Consider the following 22,963-nt stretch of genomic DNA (forward strand, 5'->3'; position numbering starts at 1 on the left):
ATATCTGTGTTTTTTCATTGGTTGATTGATTCATCTTATGCTACACAAAGATAAATACCATACATTTTTCTAAACTAATTCAATCAGTTATTTAATGCACCCGTTACTGAAATGGTTGTTCCAGTTTAAATGGTTTAGGTAGTCTCCTCACAATGTCCCTAACCCTGAACGTCATTCTGAATCCAGGTCCGGGGTGAGCAGTATGTCCTGCACCACCGACTCGTTGAAGTACAAATATTCATCCAAAGGGAGGTTAGTGATCGCTGTTCTGATGTCCAGAAGCTCTTTTCGGTCATAGGAAACAATGCCGGAAACATTATGTGCAAAAAAAGTTAAGATTTACGCAAAAATACAGAATTGTTCAGGAGCCTGTAAAATGGCAGCTATCCCTTGCAGTGCCATTCTTAGTTCACACACACACTCACTCACTCACTCACTCACTCACTCACTCACAGTGCAGGCAGAGTTGACACTTCTCCATAGAATATGAACTGCAGTAATGCTCCACTTGTCTATGTGTCCCGTGACAGAGACAGAGAGCTGTGTGATGAAAGACCAAGAGAACTACTTCTGCACAGGAAAAATGAAGACCTAGCAACCCTGCAAAATTATCCATCAAGAGACGTCTCTCATCATTTCACCGGGCTTCATTCACAGCGGGAGGGAATGATGGAGGGAGTTATTGGGCAGGAAGGGAGATTAAAAAAATATATATATTTAACCTTTTTTTAACCAGGTAGGCAAGTTGAGAACAAGTTGTCATTTACAATTGCGACCTGGCTAGGATAAAGCAAAGCAGTTTGACACATACAACAACGCAGAGTTACACATGGAGTAAAAGAAACATACAGTCAATAATACAGTAGAAAAATAAGTCTATATACAATGTGAGCAAATGAGGTGAGATAAGGGAGGTGAAGGCAAAAAAAGGCCATGGTGGCGAAGTACATACAATATAGCAAGTAAAACACTGGAATGGTAGATTTGCAGTGGAAGAAAGTGCAAAGTAGAAATAGAAATAATGGGGTGCAAAGGAGCAAAATAAATAAATACAGTAGGGGAAGAGGTAGTTGTTTGGGCTAAATTATAGATGGGCTATGTACAGGTGCAGTAATCTGTGAGCTGCTCTGACAGCTGGTGCTTAAAGCTAGTGAGGGAGATAAGTGTTTCCAGTTTTAGAGATTTTTGTAGTTCGTTCCAGTCATTGGCAGCAGAGAACTGGAAGGAGAGGCGGCCGAAGGAGGAATTGGCTTTGGGGGTGACCAGTGAGATATACCTGCTGGAGCACGTGCTACAGGTGGGTGCTGCTATGGTGACCAGCGAGCTGAGATAAGGGGGGACTTTACCTAGCAGGGTCTTGTAGATGACCTGGAGCCAGTGGGTTTGGCGACGTGTATGAAGCGAGGGCCAGCCAACGAGAGCATACAGGTCGCAGTGGTGGGTAGTATATGGGGCTTTGGTGACAACACGGATGGCACTGTGATAGACTGCATCAAATTTATTGAGTAGGGTATTGGAGGCTATTTTGTAAATTACATCGTTGAAGTCGAGGATCGGTAGGATGGTCAGTTTTACAAGGGTATGTTTGGCAGCATGAGTGAAGGATGCTTTGTTGCAAAATAGGAAGCCAATTCTAGATTTAACTTTGCATTGGAGATGTTTGATGTGAGTCTGGAAGGAGAGTTTACAGTCTAACCAGACACCCAGGTATTTGTAGTTGTCCACATATTCTAAGTCAGAACCGTCCAGAGTAGTGATGCTGGACAGGCGGGCAAGTACAGGCAGTGATCGGTTGAATAGCATGCATTTAGTTTTACTTGTACTTAAGAGCAGTTGGAGGCCACGGAAGGAGAGTTGTATGGCATTGAAGCTCGTCTGGAGGGTTATTAACACAGTGTCCAAAGAAGGGCCAGAAGTATACAGAATGGTGTCGTCTGCGTAGAGGTGGATCAGAGACTCACCAGCAGCAAGAGCGGCGACATTGATGTATACAGAGAAAAGAGTCGGCCCAAAAATTGAACCCTGTGGCACCCCCATAGAGGCTGCCAGAGATCCGGACAACAGGCCCTCCGATTTGACACACTGAACTCTATCAGAGAAGTAGTTGGTGAACTAGGTTGAGGCAATCATTTGAGGAACCAAGACTATTGAGTCTGCCGATGAGGATGTGGTGATAGGGAGGGAGGAGAAGAGTTCAATAGGACCCCTGGAGATACAGAAGAGTTTTACATGAGAATCATGCAGGGCCGTAGCTACATATGAGGACACAGAGGTCCAGACCTCTGTATTTTTGTCATTTTGGGGGGGGGGACTCAGTCGGGGTCTCAATTTACTAAAGTTGCAATTTCGAAACTTGGTTGTGCATCAGCAGTTTTCCTCTTGTTATATGTTACTGACAGTCAATAAATTAGCCATGTCAGATTGGTAAATTAGTCTAGTTAGTCTAGCCAGCTATGTAAACGTGTAGTAATCATGGCCAATGTGCCCAGGGCCCCATTGATTATGTTAGTCACGCTCACTCACATATCATATTAACATGGCATATATCATTAGGGATTAACACGGGTAATCGGGATCCCGGGACTGTCCCGGGACCACTCCTCAGATTTCCCGAAAAAATGTAATGACAAGACCCGGGAAATTACAACATTTTGTAAAAAAATAAAATTGCACATTATCCAAACAGGTTGTCGCATGGAAGCCATTAACCTAGTGTATTTACTTCACACAAAGTCGACAATGTTATGGACTACTCGGGGTGCGCTCTGTGCGTGCTCTGTGTAGATATAGCCTACCACTACTGCTGAAATGAGCTGAATTAATTGAGGAACATGATAACACTCTGAATTTATGAACGGTCTGTTTTGCAATTCACAACAATGTCATTGCCGATCATAGTTAGGCCTACTCTATCATTACTAAATATCAGTTTCACTTGTTGTGAAATCTTTAGATAGTGATGCAGCCGAGTTGGCAATGTGGTAAAGCGACAATCTTATTTTGGGAGAACTTGAGTGACCATATCTTGTTTTTAAACTCTTTAAATGGGCTCTTCCAATTTTTTCGGTATTTCCAGGGACTCTCAGATAAATAGGAATTATTCCCGGTATTGAAACTTGGTAGAGTTTTGGGAAAATATGAATCCTACAAGTCATGGCAAAATGTGTAGAATTTAGGAAATTAGATTTAATACTACAACATTTTTGCCCCACCCCATTGCAAAATGTGTAGAATTGCAGGAAATTAGCTGTAAAACTGCACATAAAAAAAGTTCTTAAGGTGTTTAACTTTTTATAAATAAAATATTTTTTCTAATAACAGATCCCTCTGTAAGTATTAAATTATAGTTTTTAATCTCAGTGCAGAGTTAATGTGTGTTAATGTGTAGAGGCTAATTGTACAGCTAATAGAGCCCCACAGTGGAGGTGTCATAAAACCTAGCGGTCAAACAGGGAAATGGTTCCAATCATTTTTCCATCATTCATTTTTCCCATGGGGGATTTTAGAAACACTTAAAATAAGGGCTGTGTTTCGTGTAGTCTTACCCTGGCGTGATGTTTTAATAACCATGTAAATCTCTCTCGGACAAGGTGACTTTTATCATTATATTCGAAGCTAGGTGGAAGCTAGGTGGAATTAATGCCAGGTCTGATCCAAAGCAGTGCTTTGGAAGATGGAATTTTTCTTTCTGGGAGTTATTCCTTTGAGAAATACAATATATGCTATCCTGATCACAGCCCTATCTACAGGCATGACTGTTTGGAGCATGGATGAAAAACGAACAAAATTAGACAAGTGCAGTAGCAAAGAATGAGGTGAATGCACAGAGCCATGAAGAAAAAAACCTTTTTTCATTACTCAGGCCTGGCTTGATATCATGTAGAAAGGGAAGAGTGGCAATCTCCTAGCGTGGGAGACACCCGAGTACACTCTCGCAGGACAAGGCTGATACTGTTTTATATTTTGTTCTAGTGTATTATTCTGCATGTTCCACTGTTGACATAAAGACCCAGGTTGAATCTCAAATTACACCCTATAGTGCGCTACTTTTGTTTTTTGTACAATATATTTATTGCCATTTCTTTTTTTTTACAATTTAACAATCATCAAAATATGACACAGGTAATGCCCTTTTAATTCCTTCCACCTACACAAAACACCATGCAACTTGAGTGCACTACTTTTGACCAGGGCGCATACGGCTCTGGTCAGAAGTAGTGCACTTGATAGGGAATAGGGTGCCATTTCAAACGCAGGCATTACCAGTCTGGGACACAGTCTCGCAATGAAGGGCGCACTTCTGAGTGATTACAGGAGTCGACCCACTGCGAATGGGCGATTTAAACAGACCTTATTGGGCGCGAAGCAGGGCATTTAACTAATGAAACCTCTAAACTGATGAAACATTAAACTAATGAAACATCCCCGGCCCTGAATGCTTTCCAATGCACTGAGATGAATGGGAGCAGCTCACCCAAATAATTAACTATACTGAGTCAGCGGCTGGCTGACAAGTCTGTCAGACTAATCTAGAGACTGAGGACAAACGCTGGGGAGTGCTGGGAGGGCTGCCTGGGAGGCTGTGGGAGACTAATTTAGTGCATTTCTATACCATAAAAAAAAAATGCTATTTGTACAAATATAATGTTATACCCCTGAAAGGGGGTAAATATTAGAAAGTATTCACACCGACACGTAGTATCAGCAACTGTGCAGTCAGTTGTACTGATGAATTGCATAAAATGATCAACTCTTCACATAGATACAGCATCTCTTTTCTCAAATGACATAGTGTTCACATTTATATTCAAACAGAAATCAATGGAGCACACAGATGATCGTATTAAAACATGATTCTGTATAAATATCAGTGATGTGGTAAAAAAAGGTGGGTAATAGATATGACAAACCACAACCGATATAAATGAAAAATTACATTTTTAGAATTGTATTGTTTGCATTTTGATTGCATTTTAATAAAGGCCTAGTTGAGATGTTCATATTGAAGCGTATCTTTTTAAAATGATTTTTAAAACTTTTTTGATAAGATTAGCAAAGATTTTCTCAGGGGATCCCACACGGTGCCCCGACCCCAAGTTTGGGAGCCTCACCACTGAGCGCCACATCACTGTCTGTCTCAGTATCCTACTCTCTGTAAAGCAAAGTTATGAGAACTTAGTAGCCTATTTCTTGCTCCTGCTGAGGTAGGCTTCGTTTAACGTTAGCTTCTTACTTCATCCATCTAGCTGGCCTTTCAATTTTACTGCAGTACAAGTCTCTGCTGGCAGTTAGCCACATGACTGACTGACATATCAACACAGCAAATTGGACAGTGTTACCTAGTGTTGACTTTTCAGTGTAACATTTCTAGTGTTGATTCAGGATTTAAATTAACTCTGTAAGAGTGAAATTAACAGTCAAGTGGTGTAAAATAACCCCAGTGTTGGTGTTAATAACCAGTGTTGAGTGTGGTTGTGTCAGTTTAACTCTGTGGAGAGTAAAACATTCCCATCAAAACCAAGCCCATCATTATCAGATTTCCCAGCATGCTGTACGGCAGATGTTTTCAATATCTGTGTTTTTTCATTGGTTGATTGATTCATCTTATGCTACACAAAGATAAATACCATACATTTTTCTAAACTAATTCAATCAGTTATTTAATGCACCCGTTACTGAAATGGTTGTTCCAGTTTAAATGGTTTAGCTCGTCTCCTCACAATGTCCCTAACCCTGAACGTCATTCTGAATCCAGGTTGCGGGTTAATTAAAAATTCCAACTATTGGACGTCTTAACTCTGGCTGAATTGCAATAGGAATTACACATCACTTTGCAAGCCAGCATAATATAACTTGCAGGCCTGACGTGGCCTGTAAACCAGGAGGTTCTTAACACCACTGTGTTAGGATAAAACTTGGCCATCAAAGTAAGGCCAGATTATTTATTTAATATATTGTCCTTAAGAGTTTATTTGTAATGATAACATTCACCTCAGGTAGCACTAAGCACAGTGTTAATTTAACACTGAAAAGTGTGGATCCGCATAGACACTGGCCCAGTGTTAAATTGAACACTGTCAGTGTTGATTTAACACAGGAGAATTTGCTGTGTATAATCGACTACCAGTTGGGCATTCATTCTAAGAGAACTAGCTTTTCTTTGTTTGGGGGATGTCTGTAGACAGGAGTTACGGGACGATTTTATAATCGCCTTTTGTCCGGGATCTCGCACTGTCAACAGCTCTCTAGTTTTACGTACTTCTCTAGCGAGCCGACTCCGAGCTGGGGTAGTTAATTTCACGTCTCAGGTGAATATGCTGCTAAAAAGGCAAATCCGGGAGGCAAATCCAGGGGACGCAGACGAACATAGCGAACAAACCACTGTTCATGATTCCACTCGTTCGCAAAGAGGCAGGTGCGATTACAACTTATATCAAATCAAGAATATAAGCGTTCAGAGCTTTGATCAACGCTCGGAGCAATATTTAGATGTTGACCCATAACTGATTTTCTTTATCGTATAAAGCATATACAGTGTATAACATAGTATATAACATTTTTATTATTAGAAAAAATGACTGTGTCCTCATATGTAGTTACGGCTATGCCTGGCTGATACTGAGTCTATGAGGGTTGAACATGAATGGGCTGTGGAGGCAAACCATCACCACCACAGTACTCACCACGCAATCACATCGTACATTAGGTTACATACCACACTTGCCCATCAAGGGGATTTGATATACATATTTCCTGTCTACTTTGCTGATTTTGCGTGTCTGAAGCAGGGCCTCGGAGGCCCAAGGAACATTTGTGTAATGTGTTCCAGAGTGAAAATCTTTACTTCATCTGCCCTCGTTTGCCCTGACTACACACACACACACACACACACACACACACACACACACACACACACACACACACACACACACACACACACACACACACAAGCCCCCTGAAGTTACTAGAGCGCTGCATGTGAAATGTGAATGCAATAAAAGAGATGAGCAGAAATGAGACTCAGCGTGGGCTTTGTTTAATGGGTAACGGCTGACATAAGATATCGCTACGTCAAAACCTGAGACTGCAATTCGATGCAAATGATCCGATCATTTTTGCAAATAACAATCATCTTCCCCTCTTATTCATTTGTATAATGTGACCTCTGCGCATACTGTCTAATGGGACTGTAACAATGAGGCAGGCACAGACCTGTGGTAAAGGAAACATATTAGCAGCAGTCTTAGGCTAAATGGGCCAATAATCAATTTGGAGTATTTTTTTAATGGCTCAGGTTTTTTTTGTATTTCATCTACTTGTTTGTTTATCCATTGGAGTTGTTTAGCCTGTTGGATATCTGTGGGTTGTTCCTGTGGACTACATGAGGAATGTAGATAATGGGAGTCTTTGGACTGAAAAGAACGATGCTTTTTGTTTCTAGCACTTTCCAATCACTACTTTTTAACAAGGAAAAAAAGAGACGTCCTCCATCCATGTGAGGTCAAGGCCTTGTGTTCAAAGTGAATTTCATAAAACATCAATTTCAGTCAACAGACTTCAACAGACTTCAATGGTTATGAAAGGGGAGAACAAAGTGTGGTTTTGACAACCTCAGACTATCTGAAAAGCAGCTGGACCCTGAAAGCCCGGCGACAGACCTCTAACTGCTAACTGAATATGAAAGTCAACCGTGCCTCATTTCACGCTCTTTAGTACTAACAAGTTACAGCCTGGTGTCCGTCTTCAACTTTTACCCAAAATGAGATGCATGTCAGTGTGTGTGTGTGTGTGTGTGTGTGTGAGTGCATGCCTGCGTCAAGCGTGTGGGAGGTACACCTGTTATAGTGCTGTACAGACAGACAGGAAGACAGACAGACAGGGAGCCACTCTCCATGGATACTGCAGACCACCCTAAGCCTGGTTTAAAGCCATTGTGCAGGTATTCTATAAATCAGAATTCAGAGTGGCCAGACAGGCCCACCTGCCATCACAATATCCCTGCTCTGTCTTAAACCTGGCTGGAACGCTTGCGATAGTCACTAGGCCGGGGATTTCATCATGCCAAATAAAAATACACCAGTTTATGGGTCTAATACAGACGTCAATGGCATTGTGGCTTTGATTTACAGCGACCCCATGGCTGTACTGGGATGGAGTGGCTGTTTTACATTTTGATGAATACTCTTCTGTGTAGAACCGGATAAATTCTAAAGGACACCTTAGGGGGGAGGGTGTTGGGCACGGTGCACAGGATGTAAGGCACAAGAATTTCGGAACTAGAAGCACAAGCATTTCGCTACACTTGTATTAACATCTGCTAACCATGTGTATGTGAACAACACAATTTGATTTGGAGGTTGCGACAGACGTACAAAACCATTACTTATAAAAACGTGACATTTGTTTTATCAGCTCTCCACAAAACAAAACACTCACGTCTCTTTTCTAAAAGTAACTGTTCAGTGTTTTCCAGATTTCTATGAAATATGACTGATAATTAATTACAATATGAGTGAAATACCTTTCCTTCCAAAAAATAGTAAATAAGTACGTTAAAAAGCAGCTTTTCTGTGTTGGAACGGGGTTGGCGTACCCCAACAACTGAATGGTGTGGGAGCAGTGTTTTCCCTATATTCATTAAGCAGCGGTGCCTCGTCGCTGTTAAATCATTGCAGCCACTCCAATAAATATGACCCCCCCCAAAAAAAATATTTCTGGCGAGATGTGCTTTTAAACGGATAGTGTGAGATTTTGTCCACTAAGATCAGAGTGACAAGTTACAACATATTTGTAGCAAACAGAGTGAGCATGAGATCCACAGTGCAGTGGTGTGCATCAGCTATATTCAAATCAAATGTTATTTGTCACGTACACAACTTACAGCAGGTATAAAAAGGTACAGCAAAATCCTTGTGTGCTAGGTCCCTCAACAATGCAGTGTAGTGGAAAAAGGAGAGAAGGTTACACTCGTGACTAGGGACTTGCAGGCGCCAAGGCCCAGCATGAGGACTCAATACAATGTTTGGATGGATGGTCGTATATTTGCATCTCACAGGAGCGAGCCACACCTTCGCCGTGGAAATCTCCGGGAACAGACTTTCCCACGGAAGTCCTGGGGTTGCTGAGGCCAGGAGAGGTGTGAAGATTGATGAAAACTTGAATCGACATAATTAATGTTACTGTGTGAATTAAATTGTCTTGTTTGGATTGTTTCAAGAGTGCATAAATAGCTACACATTTTGCTATGTTTTATTGAACTGTAAGTGCTATGAATTTATTGTTACAGGGACACTGTGTTATTCTTGTCACAACTTCCACAGGTGGCGCCTCTCCCCGTTCGGGCGGCGCTCGGCGGTCGTCGTCGCCGGCCTACTAGCTGCCACCGATCCCCTTTTCTGTTTCGTTTGGTGATGTCTGTTTAGGTTACCACCTGTTTTGGGTTAGGTCATTAGTGGGGTTATTTAGTCTGTCTGTTTTTGGTTTGGGGTTGTGCGGGATTCATTTTGTTTCGTCCTACGTAGGTTGGGGATTTGATTATGCTCCACTGTGCGCTATTTTAGGCATGAGGGTCTGCTGGGCTGCGTCCCAACTCATTTTGGATTTTATTCCTATTGTTTAGAGTTTTGTACCCTGCCTTGTATTTTTGGACTTATTTCATTAAACGTGTGTTTCACGTAGTTCCTGCGCCTGACTTCACCCCTCCTACACATTAGAGATGGTTTCTGACAATTCTGTTCGTCGGCTGGCAGATAGTTCAAAAGAGGTAGCGACACAGGGGGTGTGCTCCTATCATTTAGATAAGAGTTGATTAGATTAGAATCTGAGTGCAAATAAATGTTCACTCAGGTTGGGGGTGAGTTCGCACTTGAATTTGGTTAAAAGGGCGGTGAATTGGCTCACACTTTGAGATCTTGCTTCCGAGCTCCTGTGTGAATCAGACGCACATCGTTTTTATTCTGAACAGAAGATATGTGTAACCACGTCAAGCCTTATTTAGTTGATAGTCATTTACTCTTGAGTTATTCTGTAATGTATCATGTATTTCATGTCCACTAATTGTTTGAGTGTAAATCATTTTGTGAATAATACATCCTATTAGTTGAATTGAGTAAATGCATTCCTCGTTTTACAGAGTGATTGTTTGATTGACTATACAATCATCATTTAGTAGGTCTATAGGTAAATATTATTTTTCGCCCACTACACAGCATACATCCCTGATCTACATGACTCAATAAATGAATGCTAGAACATTGGTCATCGGGATTAGCTATTTGTATCTAGCCTCTTATTAATGGTATAACTGGGCAAGTTAGACACATGTTCATTATATATGTAGTCATACTGAGCGCTGATGCAAGGCTTGCTACCTTGACTACATCCTCCAGATACACACAGGGCCTGTCGCATTTACTCACGTAATAATGAAATCAGATTGATGAATGTAGTTTATTATTATAGTCAATATCATTTAATTCCTCTACACAGTACATTAATCAATATCAATAATAACAAGTAATAGAATCGGTAGTATGCAATAGACTATAAAAATCTCAAGTGGGTCGTAGTGTCTTGGTCGTGCAGTAGAATAAATAGTATATAATAGAACAACAGAGTTGACTGTGTGGGTGTGTGTGAGAGAACACACACACACACACACACACACACACACACACACACACACACACACACACACACACACACACACACACACACACACACACACACAGAGAAGAAGTGCTTTAATGATACTTTCACAGACTTTTTCCCCTCACCTGCAAATTGTTTTTAAACCATGTTTTACTTTTTCACTGTCTGTATTTCACCTCTTATAATTTATGCAAATAAATACAACTAATTAAAGCAGCTTGAAGTGATATAGTCTACTGTGTGCTCAACCCACCTCTGTTCTCTCTGTAATGGCCAGTTCTGTTCTTCTGTTGTCTCTCTCTATCATATCCTATTCTTCTGTTGCTGTCTCTGTGTCTTGTCTGGTGTGCGACCTGACTTTGATTTTGGATAGCCTAGATCCAGGGATAGTAAGGGACCGTCAATAAATTACACAATGTACACGAGACAATATTTTCATGTTGCACACCTTTTAGTTTTCTGATTAAATGCTTTCAAAATTTGTATATGAATTTCTACAATGTATAGTTGTTTTGAGGTTTTTAAGTCACTGAAATTTGGAGCTTTTGGAATGTGATCATATCATCCCATATTGTTTAATTTACCAATGGTCCCTAACTAGCCCCATAGGGAAATCCAAAGTCAACTCAAATTTACCACAGGCATTATGACCGGATCGCTTGCAGCTGCACTCCGGATTGATTATTACTTGTGTGCTGCCAGCTGTGGGCATGTGGGCAGAATTGAAACAAATCCAACCTTCATTTACGTTGTGATACAGTCACAACCACAATTCTCACAAAACTCAAGTTTTGGACCAGACTGACTTTATGACCAGAATTATCCTATTTACACTTTATAAAAAATGCTGAAAGTAGAATAAATGTTTCTGAATATCGATGCCACATAAGCTGTTTTCTAAATGAGAAGTTGTTTTTAGGGACAGTTGCTTATTAACTTGTTGCAGTTGTCTAATATGTCACTCATTTTAGTGTAGAAGGGTTGTTACAGTGTTTAGAAAATGTGTTTGATGATTTATGCGCCCTATTCATGATGTTAGTGGCAAATGATATCCAAACTCCGAAGGTTTGTGCTAGCTAGCTAGCTACTGTGCGTGTTTGCTTGTCCTGGAAGGGCTGTCTGGAAGCTGAAGGGCAGGGGCGATCCTATGTAAAACAATAGATCATGATTTGTTCAATTCGAAATGGGATATCCAACCAGCGTAGGGTGCCCCCTAGAAGTCTGAGGGCACAGCCCCTTCACTACCGTCGCTTCATGCCAATACATCAAAGCAGTCAGGGGCGTAGAAAGGCTGATGTTAGAAAGACTACCTTCCTATAGGCTGTCTCGTCGCAGGCAGTGATCAAGCCCGCCCCCGTCGTGTTGTCGGCAAACTTAATGATGATGTTGGAGTCGTGCGTGGCCACATAGTCATGGGTGTACGGGGAGTACAGAGGTTGTTGCCTACCTTCACTACCTGGGGTCTGCCTGTCAAGAAGTCCAGCATCCAGTTGCAGAGAGAGGTGTTCATACCCAGGGCCTTGAGACATATTTCAGATGGTGTCAACATAATAAGATGTTCATGCATTTTGGAGTAGAATGTCCTTTTCAAAAGTCACCAGAAGTGACTTTCCCACAGTTGTTCTACAAAAAAGTATGAGTTAACAGAATATGAGCGTTTAAATGTGAGACTTTCATTGGACCGTTACTTTAAAGGTGTGTGTGGAAACTTTTTAAAGAGTTCTGTTTGAAAAGGGGAAACGAATAAGTGCACCTGGATTTGAGGAGGACCTGATGTGACGAGGGGGGAGGGTAGTAAAGCCCTAACAATATCTCCAAGCCTTTCTTCTGACCAGCTGTGCTTTAAATTCCAATTTTAAAGCCAGCTGATTGCAAGATGGAGAACACATACTCGTCTTCAACAACAGCCTGCTGGGAAATTGTTTTTTTTAAATTCCGTCTCTAACAACTTCAGGGGAAAAATAACACAACTAGATGTGTTGGTATGCACAGAGCTGAGACACAACACACAGGGGCACAAGAGAATAATCTTGTGTTGCAGTGTTACGTCTAACTAACAGTCAATACCTTCTACTGTAGCCACCGAGAACTGCGTTCAGTAATGCCTCCCCCGTCTCTTGTCTAATTAGTAGGGAAAGCCTGGTCATCAGATGCCCATGATCGCCATGCTTCTAGTTTAAAGTCATAACATGCTTTAATCCTCTTAGGTTGGTAGATGATCTGCAGACAAAGGGAGCCCGACCCAACCATCATCCATCCATCCATCCTCCACCATCACCCCCCCAAGGACACTAACAGACCAGAACAGCACCCCCCAGAGTAGGTACTGTACTGGGGGTGGGATAGAGAGACAGTACCCCCCTTCCGTCCCCCCATAATCTCCATATTCAAAGGTGACAGTATTGTATAAATCCGTCCGGGCCATTATTGAGAGGTTCTCCTCTGTAAAATGGATGCTGGAGGACAGTTACAATCTTTCTCAATTTACTCCCTAACCCTCCCGCTTGGCCCAAACCCTTCAAAGTTTGCAGATCTGAAGGGTCTGGATAGGTATACAATGTATAGTGGTGGAGCTCGATTGCAATCATATTGCTTAGATTGCAATCATATTGCTTACACCTTACCTATCTGCAAACATAGAAGAACAAGTTGCAGGGGTGGGGTGAAAGGTCATCCCTTAACTCCTCTGATCCTGGCATTGGTGTCACAAAGTTCTGCAACAATCACTGAAAATATAGGCCTGCCATCTGGTCTGACTGTAACATATGACTACGATATTCCCAGCACTACAATCACAACCCCAATCCCCTCTGCAGCTTAGCCTATACCAAGACCTATATATCCTTAATCCTTTGTTTGAAAGAATGCAGATTTGCAAAGAAAAAGCCATATCTCAGACTGGCCAATAAAAATAAAAGATTAAGATGGGCAAAAGAACAGAGACACTGGACAGAGGAACTCTGCCTAGAAGGCCAGCATCCCGGAGTCACCTCTTCACTGTTGACATTGACACTGGTGTTTTGCGGGTACTATTTAATGAAGCTGCCAGTTGAGGACTTGTGAGGCGTCTGTTTCTTATACTAGACACTCTAATGTACTTGTCCTCTTGCTCAGTTGTGCACCGGGGCCTCCCACTCCTCTTTCTATTCTGGTTAGAGACAGCTTGCGCTGTTCTGTGAAGGGAGTAGTACACCGCGTTGTACGAGATCTTTTGTTTCTTGGCAATTTCTTGCATGGAATAGCCTTCATTTCTCAGGACAAGAATAGACTGATGAATTTCAGAAGAAAGTTCTTTGTTTCTGGCCATTTTGAGCCTGTAATCGAACCCACAAAATGCTGACACTCCAGATACTCAACTAATCTAAAGAAGGAGAGTTTTATTGCTTCTTTAATCAGGACAAGTTTTCAGCTGTGCTAACATAATTGCAAAAGGGTTTTCTAATGATTAATTAGCTTTTAAAATGATAAACTTGGATTAGCTAACACAACGTGTCATTGGAACACAGGAGTGACGGTTGCTGATAATGGGCCTCCATACGCCTATGTATATTCTATTGAAAATAACCCGTTTCCAGCTACAATAGTCATTTATAACACAAACAATGTCTACACTGTATTTCTGAGCAATTTGATGTTATTTTAACGGACTTTTCCGTTAAATGTGCTTTTCTTTCAAAAACAAGTACATTTCTAAGTGACCCCAAACTTTTGAACGGTAGTGTACATGTAATAGTGCAACCAGAGACACAATGGAAGATACAGTATAAAAATAGAATTGGATATCAAATATGCAAGCTATCATTGAGGGATATCAAAATAAAATTGTATTTGTCACATGCGCCGAATACAACAGGTGTAGTAGATCTTACCGTGAAATGCTTACTTACTTGCCCTGTGATAGAAAAATTACATATTTACCTGATTTGTTTGATATTAATAGTTAGCAATTAATACTTAACAAATAGGAGGATATTTCTGTCCTGAAAGTGTCTGTGTTTTTATGGTCTCCACTCTAGTTCCCTGTAGCTAATCTGGGAGTATGGTCATTGGAGATGGCGTGAGCTGACAAATGAGTTAAAGACTGCATTACAGTACATAGACAAGATGTGATGGGTGTAACCGAGATAGAGGTAGCCAGGAGGAGTTTAGAACAATTCCTCATTGTCTCTAAGTCATCCTTGCATCTGGGAAACTAAGCCAGGGTGGGGTTAAGACAACAACCCACGTGCAGAAAATGACAGGATGAACCCAGAGTGCCTTATGATGCTCCTTGGTCTGCATGAGGGGGGTTGAACCAACCATGACTGAGCATTGTTAGTGTCCGCTATATATAGGACTCTGCATTTGTGTAAAGGTTAGGTTACTTGGTCCAACACTCAAGGGTGGGGGGGTGGGGGGGGGTCGACCAGCCTCATTATTGCAATAATCAATCAATATTAAATAAAGAAGATAGATTTGGTCATTTCTTCAAACAATCTCAATACTGAATTTCCACAACAGCCCTTAACCAACTATGCAGTTCAAGAAATAGAGCTAAGAAAATACTTACTAAATAAACTAAAGTATTGGCCTCCAGAGTGGTGCAGTGGTCTAAGGCACTGCATCGCAGTGCTAGCTGTGCCACTAGAGATCCTGGTTCGAGTCCAGGCTCTGTCACAGCCGGCCGCAACCAGGAGACTCATGGGGCGGAACACAATTGGCCCAGCGTCGTCTGGGTTTGGGAGGGTTTGGCCGGCAGGGATGTTCTTGTCGCATCACACACTAGCGACTCCTGTCGTGGGCCGGGTGCAATGCACACTGACATGGTTGCCAGGTGTACGGTGTTTCCTCTGACACATTGGTGCGGCTGGCTTCAGGGTTAAACGGGCATTGGGTCAAGAAGCTGTGCGACTTGGCTGGGTTGTGTTTTGGAGGACGCTTGACCTTTGCCTCTCCCGAGTCTGTACGGGACAAGACTGCAACTACCAATTAGGGAGAGAAACGGGTAAAAATATAAAATAATAAAAAAGTTACAAAATAACAATACCGAGGCTATATACAGGGGGTATCGGTACCGAGTCAATGGCACCACACTGCAAGGTCTCTGACTTCCTCCCTAAAGGCTGTCTCATCGTTGTCGGTGAATAGGCCCACCACCGTTGTGTCGTCAGCAAACTTAATGATGGTGTTGGAGTCATGCTTGGTCACGCAGTCGTTGGCAAACAGGGAATACAGGAGGGGACTAAGCACGCACCCCTGAGGGGCCACCGTGTTGAGGATCAGCGCGGCAAATGTGTTGTTGCCTACCCTTATCACCTGGGGGCGGCACATCAGGAAGTCCAGGGTCCAGTTGCAGAGGGAGGTGTTTAGTTCCAGGGTCCTTAGCTTAGTGATGAGCTTTGTGTTCACTATGGTGTTGAACGCTGAGCTGTGGTCAATGAACAGCATTCTCACATAGGTGTTCCTTTGGCAAGGTGGGAAAGGGCAGTGTGGAGTGCGATTGAGATTGCGTCATCTGTGGATCTGTTGGTGCGGTATGCAAATTGGAGTGGGTCTAGGGTTTCCGGGATGATGGTGTTGATGTGAGCCATTACCAGCCTTTCGAAGCACGGTAGTCATTTAGGCAGGTTACCTTCGCTTTCTTTGGCACAGCGACTATGGTGGTTTTCTTGAAACATGTAGGTATTACAGACTCGGTCAGGGAGAAGTTGAAAATGTCAATGAAGACACTTGCCAGTTGGTCTGTGCATGCTCGGAGTACACATCCTGGTAATCCATCTGGCCCCGCAGCCTTGTGAATGTTGACCTGTTTAAAGGTCTTGCCCACATCGGCTACGGCTTGATCACACAGTTGTCCGGCTGGTGCTCTCATGCATGCTTCAGTGTTACTTACCTCGAAGCAAGCATAAAAGTAATTTAGCTCGTCTGGTAGGCTTGCGTCTCTAGGCAGCTCGTGGCTGGGTTTCCCTTTGTAGTCCGTAATAGTTTGCAGACTTGCCACATCCAACGAGCGTCAGAGCCAGTGTAGTAGGATTCATTCTTAGTCCTGTATTTAAGCTTTGCCTGTCTCAGGGCAGAGCGGGATTTCTTATAAGTGTCTGGATTAGTGTCCCGCTCCTTTAAAGTGGCAGCTTGAGCCTTTAGCACAGTGCTGATGTTGCCCGTAATCCATGGCTTCTGGTTGGGATATGGACGTACGGTCACTGTGGGGACGACGTTGTCGATGCAGTTACTGATGAAGCCGGAGCCTGAGGTGGTATACTCTTCAATACTATTGGATTAATCCCGGAACATATTGCAGTCTGTGCTAGCAAAACAGTCCTGTACCGTGACATCCGCGTCATCTGACCACTTCCGTATTGAGCGAGTCACTGGTACATGTAAGCAGGAATCAGGAGGATAGAATTATGGTCATATTTGCCAAATGGAGGACGAGGGAGAGCTTTGTATGCATCTCTGTGTGTGGATAAAGGTGGAGTTTTTTTCCCTCTGGTTGCACATATGACATGCTGGTAGAAATGAGGTAAAACGGATTTAAGTTTGCCTGCATTAAAGTCCCCGGCCACTAGTGCGGTCTTAGTGCCAGCATCGGTTTGTGGTGGTATGACTGAGTATGATCAGGTTGACCGTCGGTTTACGTCAATGGAACATTGTAGTATTAATAGAGCTGCTGCTGCTGCAGCCTGGACACCGGATAGGCCTGTGGTCACACCCTCAAGGTAGACATGGGTAAGATTCTTGTCCAGTGATAAGCTCTGACAGAATTATAGGAGGCTGAGGACAGCAGGGCAATAGAGAGTATGTCACACAGAGGGCGCACACGCACAGTGAGAGGCAGCCCTGCACTGGGACCTCCAATGGCTTGACAGAATAGAGTGCGCCCCTTAGGTGAAATGGCACAGATCGTATGGGAATGAAACCCTCACATACTGTAAATCCTAACTCTTACCATCGCACTGGCCCAGTACATTAAACCCAGCTCCACACGCTCTCTCTCTCGCAGCTCTCCCGCTCTCTCCCCAGCCGGGCCTACCGCTCTCCCTCAGTGCCCAGGCAACACACAGATCTGCTTAGACAGGACACGGAATAGTGGATGTAATCCCTCAATGCATGACACGCTGTTCTCTAAAGGATCACAGATGAGACAGTGTTCCCAAATGCACTTTCAGAAAGAATCGTGCTACATTTGGATTAGTCTGTCCATGACTATGATATACTCAATTTGAACTGAATACTAGGAACGCTAGACAGATATACAGTAGGGGAGAAGTGTAAGTGTAAGTGTAATGATGGTGCTCAGTGTATTAAATGAGAAAAAGTACTGTAATACCCCGAGAAAGCTCCTATTAATTGCAGGTATTGGCAAACTGGTGGTGCTGGTGACATAAGACATTCCTAATACTTGCTCTAATCCATTTCATTATTTTGACTGTTTCTCTCCAATTAATATATTTCAGCCATTAGTTAATTTGTTGACATTGTCTGTGTAAGGCCATTAGAAGTGAACCAGTAACGCTTACTAAACACTATCAACTCCTGAACTTTGAACTCTCTGTCACCAGATAGTCTAAATATCCAGGATGGAGGTCCCAAGAAAAAGCAAAAAAAAGAGTTGTTTGAACATTTCCTCCAGTCTATGTCTGCTCAGAAGTTAGGTCTTTGGTCTAAACCATGAAATCAGATCAACTGATTGAAGTTAAGGTAAAAAAAAAGAGTCATTAACGTATTTTAGAGCGGTAGATGGATAACAAAAAAACAGTGTAGAAGGTCAGATTAATCAAAGCCATACAGATGACAACATGAGAGTTCAGGATAGCAGCAGTTGTCCATGTGATGAATACTGTCATGGAACATCTAGCCACATCTTGTCTATCAGTGATGGTACATTCCACAGTAAAATGCGGAAAATAATTCCAACATTTGTTAAAATAAAATGAAAATAAAACACTAAAATACAGTATCTTGATTAGATAAGTATTCATCCCCCTGAGTCAATACATGATAGAGTCACCCTTTGCAGTGATTACAGCTGTGAGTCTTTCCACACCTGGATTGTGCAACATTTGCGTATTATATTTTTTGCAGTATTACTTTAGTGACTTGTTGCAAACAGGATGCATCTTTGGAATATTTTTCTTCCATACAGGTTTCCTTCTTTTCACACTGTCATTTATGTTACTATTGTGGAGTATCTACAATGTTTCCTCCTATCACAGCCATTAAACTCTGTAACTGTTTTAAAGTCACCATTGGCCTCATGGTGAAATCCCTGAGCGGTTTCCTTCCTCTCCGGCAACTGAGTTAGGAAGGACGCCTGTATCTTTGAAGTGACTGGGTGTATTGACACACTATCCAAAGTGTAATTAATAACTTCACTATGCTCAATGGGATATTCAATGTCTGCTTTTTTTAATGTTATACCCATCTACCAATAGGTGCCCTTCTTTGCAAGGAAAACCTCCCTGGTCTTTGTGGTTGGATCTGTGTTTCAAATTCCCTGCTCGACTGAATGTTAGTCAATTTAACATTCAGGCTGTAACAACAAAATGTAGAAAAAGTCAAGGGGTGTGAATACTTTCTGAAGGCACTGTAATCAGAAAACTGGTCCATCTGATCCCAACATTTTTATATCCATTGGTGTTCCATAAATGTACTTCCTTTGTGCAATACTGTACGGTAAGTCCTCTATTTTGTATCATTGTATGTTCTCAGAATAAATCAATTCCTCTCAAGTCTTGTACAGTTCAATGCTGTGTTGTACGTAGAAGTGTCTGAAAACGGTATGCCTGCAAAAACATTTCTCTGACTACTAGATATGATTAGGGTGTATTTGCAGACTGTTAAGTTTGGAGTTTAATGAGGTACACTCCTTGAGTTACTAAAATATGTAAGCATTGATTAAAGGATAATGTGATAGGGCTCTGCTGAAACGTAGTGCACTGTATAGGGAATATTCGTGCCATTTGAGATGCTGAGTGGGTACCTGAGTTGTCATGGTAATTAGATCAGTGGGTGCAATGGTGACATGGTCAGTGCTTATTATTGCCAAGGTGTTGACATAGCAAAGGCTGACCAATTGATGGGTTTTCATGGGAACCTAGTGATATTGAAAGTCATATTTCTTTCTTTCTTTTTTATTAATTGTTATTTTTTTCTATCTATTTGTAGATCAGCTATAATATTTCAGATAGATTTTGGGTTCTATCAATTTAATTGTTTGCATAGCTTCTAATCCCCTTTATTTATTTATTTTCCCCCAACCCTATCACGCCTCCCCTGGAGTCTGGAGTAAACTAACAGACAACAATTATTCTACTGCTACTTACAGCTATTTTCACTCACATGTACAGTACATGTAGTTAAATAATCATACATATATTCCTCATTTCCTCTTTCTGCAAGTGCTGGATTTTCACCGACAGCGGCCATTCATTCTGATAACTCCAACCCTCCGATGTCCACAGATTAACCCATCTTTCCCAGTATATTGCCATTTTGCTATTTCCTTTTGAAATACATCCCTCCATTTATCTATGATGTCTTACGAGGGTCTTGACCCCCCCCCCCCCCCCCCCCATTTGTAGCATTTCTACGGATATTGCCCTAAAAATGAATACGTTACCCGAGAGTATAGTGATTTTTCCCATTGACTGATAGTGTTTTTCAGATCCCCTAACAATAGAGTTTGCAGGTCCATCTTAACCCTGATACTGTGACATACTGTAACATCCATCCCTGGACCTGACACCGATGGACAGTACCAGAAAAGATGCTCTATTGATTCTGTTTCCTCACGGCAGAAGCTGCACAGGACTGACTGTTCAATGTCTCAGATATTGAGCATTCTTTTTTGTAGCAAGTATTTTATATAACAGCTTAAATTGAAATGAATGGATTGGTGTGTTAATTGTTGTTTTATGAACACTATATATACAAAAGTATGTGGACACCCCTTCAAATTAGTGGATTCGGCTATTTCAGCCACACCCGTTCCTGACAGGTGTATAAACACGAGCACACAACCATGCAAACACAGCCATGACTTTCAACGTGGCACCGTTGTAGGATAGGCCACACAAACTCACAGAACGGGATCGCTGTGGTGTAAAGCTTGCCGCCATTGGACTCTGGAGCAGTGGAAACGCGTTCTCTGGAGGGATCAATCACGCTTCACCATCTGGCAGTCCAAAATAATGAATCTGGGTTTGGCGGATGCCAGGAGAACGCTACCTGCCCCAATGCATAGTGCCAAATGTAAAGTTTGGTGGAGGAGGAATTATGGTCTGGGGCTGTTTTTCATGGTTTGGGCTAGGCCCTTTAGTTCTGGTAAAAGGAAATCTTAACACTACAGCATACAATGGCATTCTAGACAATTACGTGCTTCCAACTTTGTGGCAACAGTTTGAGGAAGGATCTTTGCTGTTTCATCATGACAATGCCCCCGTTCACAAAGCGAGGTCCATACAGAAATGGTTTGTCGAGATCGGTGTGGATGAACTTGACTGGTCTGCACAGAGCCCTGACCTCAACCCCGTCAAACACACTTGGGATGAATTCGAACGCAGACTGTGAGCCAGGCCTAATTGCCCAACATCAGTGCCCGACCTCACTAATGGTCATGTGGTTGAATGGAAGGAAGTCCTCGCAGCAATGTCAAAACATCTAGTAGAACGCCTTCCCAGAAGAGTGGAGGATGTTATAAAGGGGACCATCTCCATATTAATGCCCTTGATGTTAGAATTAGATATTCGACGAGCAGGTGTCCACATACCTTTGCTCATGTAGTGTATCAGTTCATAGACCCGATGACCCCAAGGTATTGGTACATCAAAGACCTGTTCCAAACTGATTAGCATTTTATCCAGCACTGCTGTCAAACCTTTAGATATTAACTGAAACTGCATTATCCATTATCGATTTATACTAATAATTTGAAACCATTTTTCACACATTAATTCTTTCATTTGAAAGTCATATCTGCATGTATTCTCCAAATGAGATGTATGGTGTAGAACAGAACTGTCTGTCATGCTACAGAAGGAATTGTGTTAGCTCTTCCACCCCACTGAAGACACATCTGTGTGTGTGTGTGTGTGTGTGTGTGTGTGTGTGTGTGTGTATGTGTGAGAGACGTTTTGGAGGCTAAAATACTGTAGTTTACTTGGATATTGTTTCTATACTATTATTGTGAAATGGAAATAGAATTTAACTGTAGGACTGCTAGGTCACAGTACTGGATCATTAGAGGAAGACAACAGAGGCGTTACTAGGGACAAATGTTAATTGTTGTATCAAATGATATGATTTGTCTTTTCTGGTAGACAATGGAGTCAATAGAACTCAGTAGGTCGTTATCAATAAAACGCCACAATAAGATGCAGAGCGTTCGGTTTGCCTACTGGGGGGCAAGGAGATCCCCCAGCTCCTCTAAAACCATTGAGAACTGCGTGCCACTTTCAAGGCATTGTTAAATAAATGTTAACTATTTGGTTGTTATATCGTCACCTCTTGAAGAGCATAAGCCGAACTACACATTTCCCGATTACTCCATGCAAAATAAACTCTTATCATCAGAGTTATACAGCAAGTATGCTTTTCATGATCAGTAAACATCAATTGATCATGTCATTTCATATACTTGAGGGTAGCCTCACGACATCTCTCAATATTGGCCACCTTTAATTGATGATATAACATAAAAGTGAACTATACCTGACAAGTATGGGTGGTTAGGTTCATTTCCCATTGTGGGCTCTGCCTGTCAAGCAGCAGAAGGGCACATTTGCTGATGAACTGTCAGCTGATAATGTTTACTTTGAAAGCTACTGGTACAAACTTTGTACAGTTGGCTAAACATAGTGCTAAGTAGACCTAATGTACTTTTTTATCCAACCAACATAGGCCTACCTAGTGAAGTTAGCTAACACTATCCCCTTTTCAACATTGTTTTTAAGAGTGTTTAATTACGATTGCTGCTGACAGAAATTATTGGCTATATTGATTGATGGACTATGTCAAATTGGCCAGCTAACTAGAAAGGATTACCTACACATACTGACCAGTTCATGTTATAGACAGAAGCGGGCTACATGGTAGACCAATCCGAAATCATCTCTCGGCATGTCCAGCCCACTCATTATCTCAGCCAATCATGGCTAGCGGTAAGGTAGCCATGCAGGAGGCTGAGAAGGCAGAGGTGGCCAACACAGAGGCCAAGAAACAAAAACTTGAGCTTGAGGTCTAGGTAAGGGAAACTGCACAAGAAATCATATACATATATATATTATATATATATATATATATATATATATATATATGTATGTAGTCAATAGAT

General features: G+C 42.0%; 1 protein-coding gene across 2 annotated transcripts in view; it reads right to left on the reverse strand.

Annotated features, from left to right (window-relative positions):
* tspan9a (tetraspanin 9a) overlaps nt 1–22,963 on the reverse strand; it is a 290,457-nt gene that overhangs the window by 174,478 nt on the left and 93,016 nt on the right. The window lies entirely within an intron of this gene.

This window comes from Salmo trutta, chromosome 17 (genome assembly GCF_901001165.1).
Source record: "Salmo trutta chromosome 17, fSalTru1.1, whole genome shotgun sequence".
NCBI lineage: Eukaryota > Metazoa > Chordata > Actinopteri > Salmoniformes > Salmonidae > Salmo > Salmo trutta.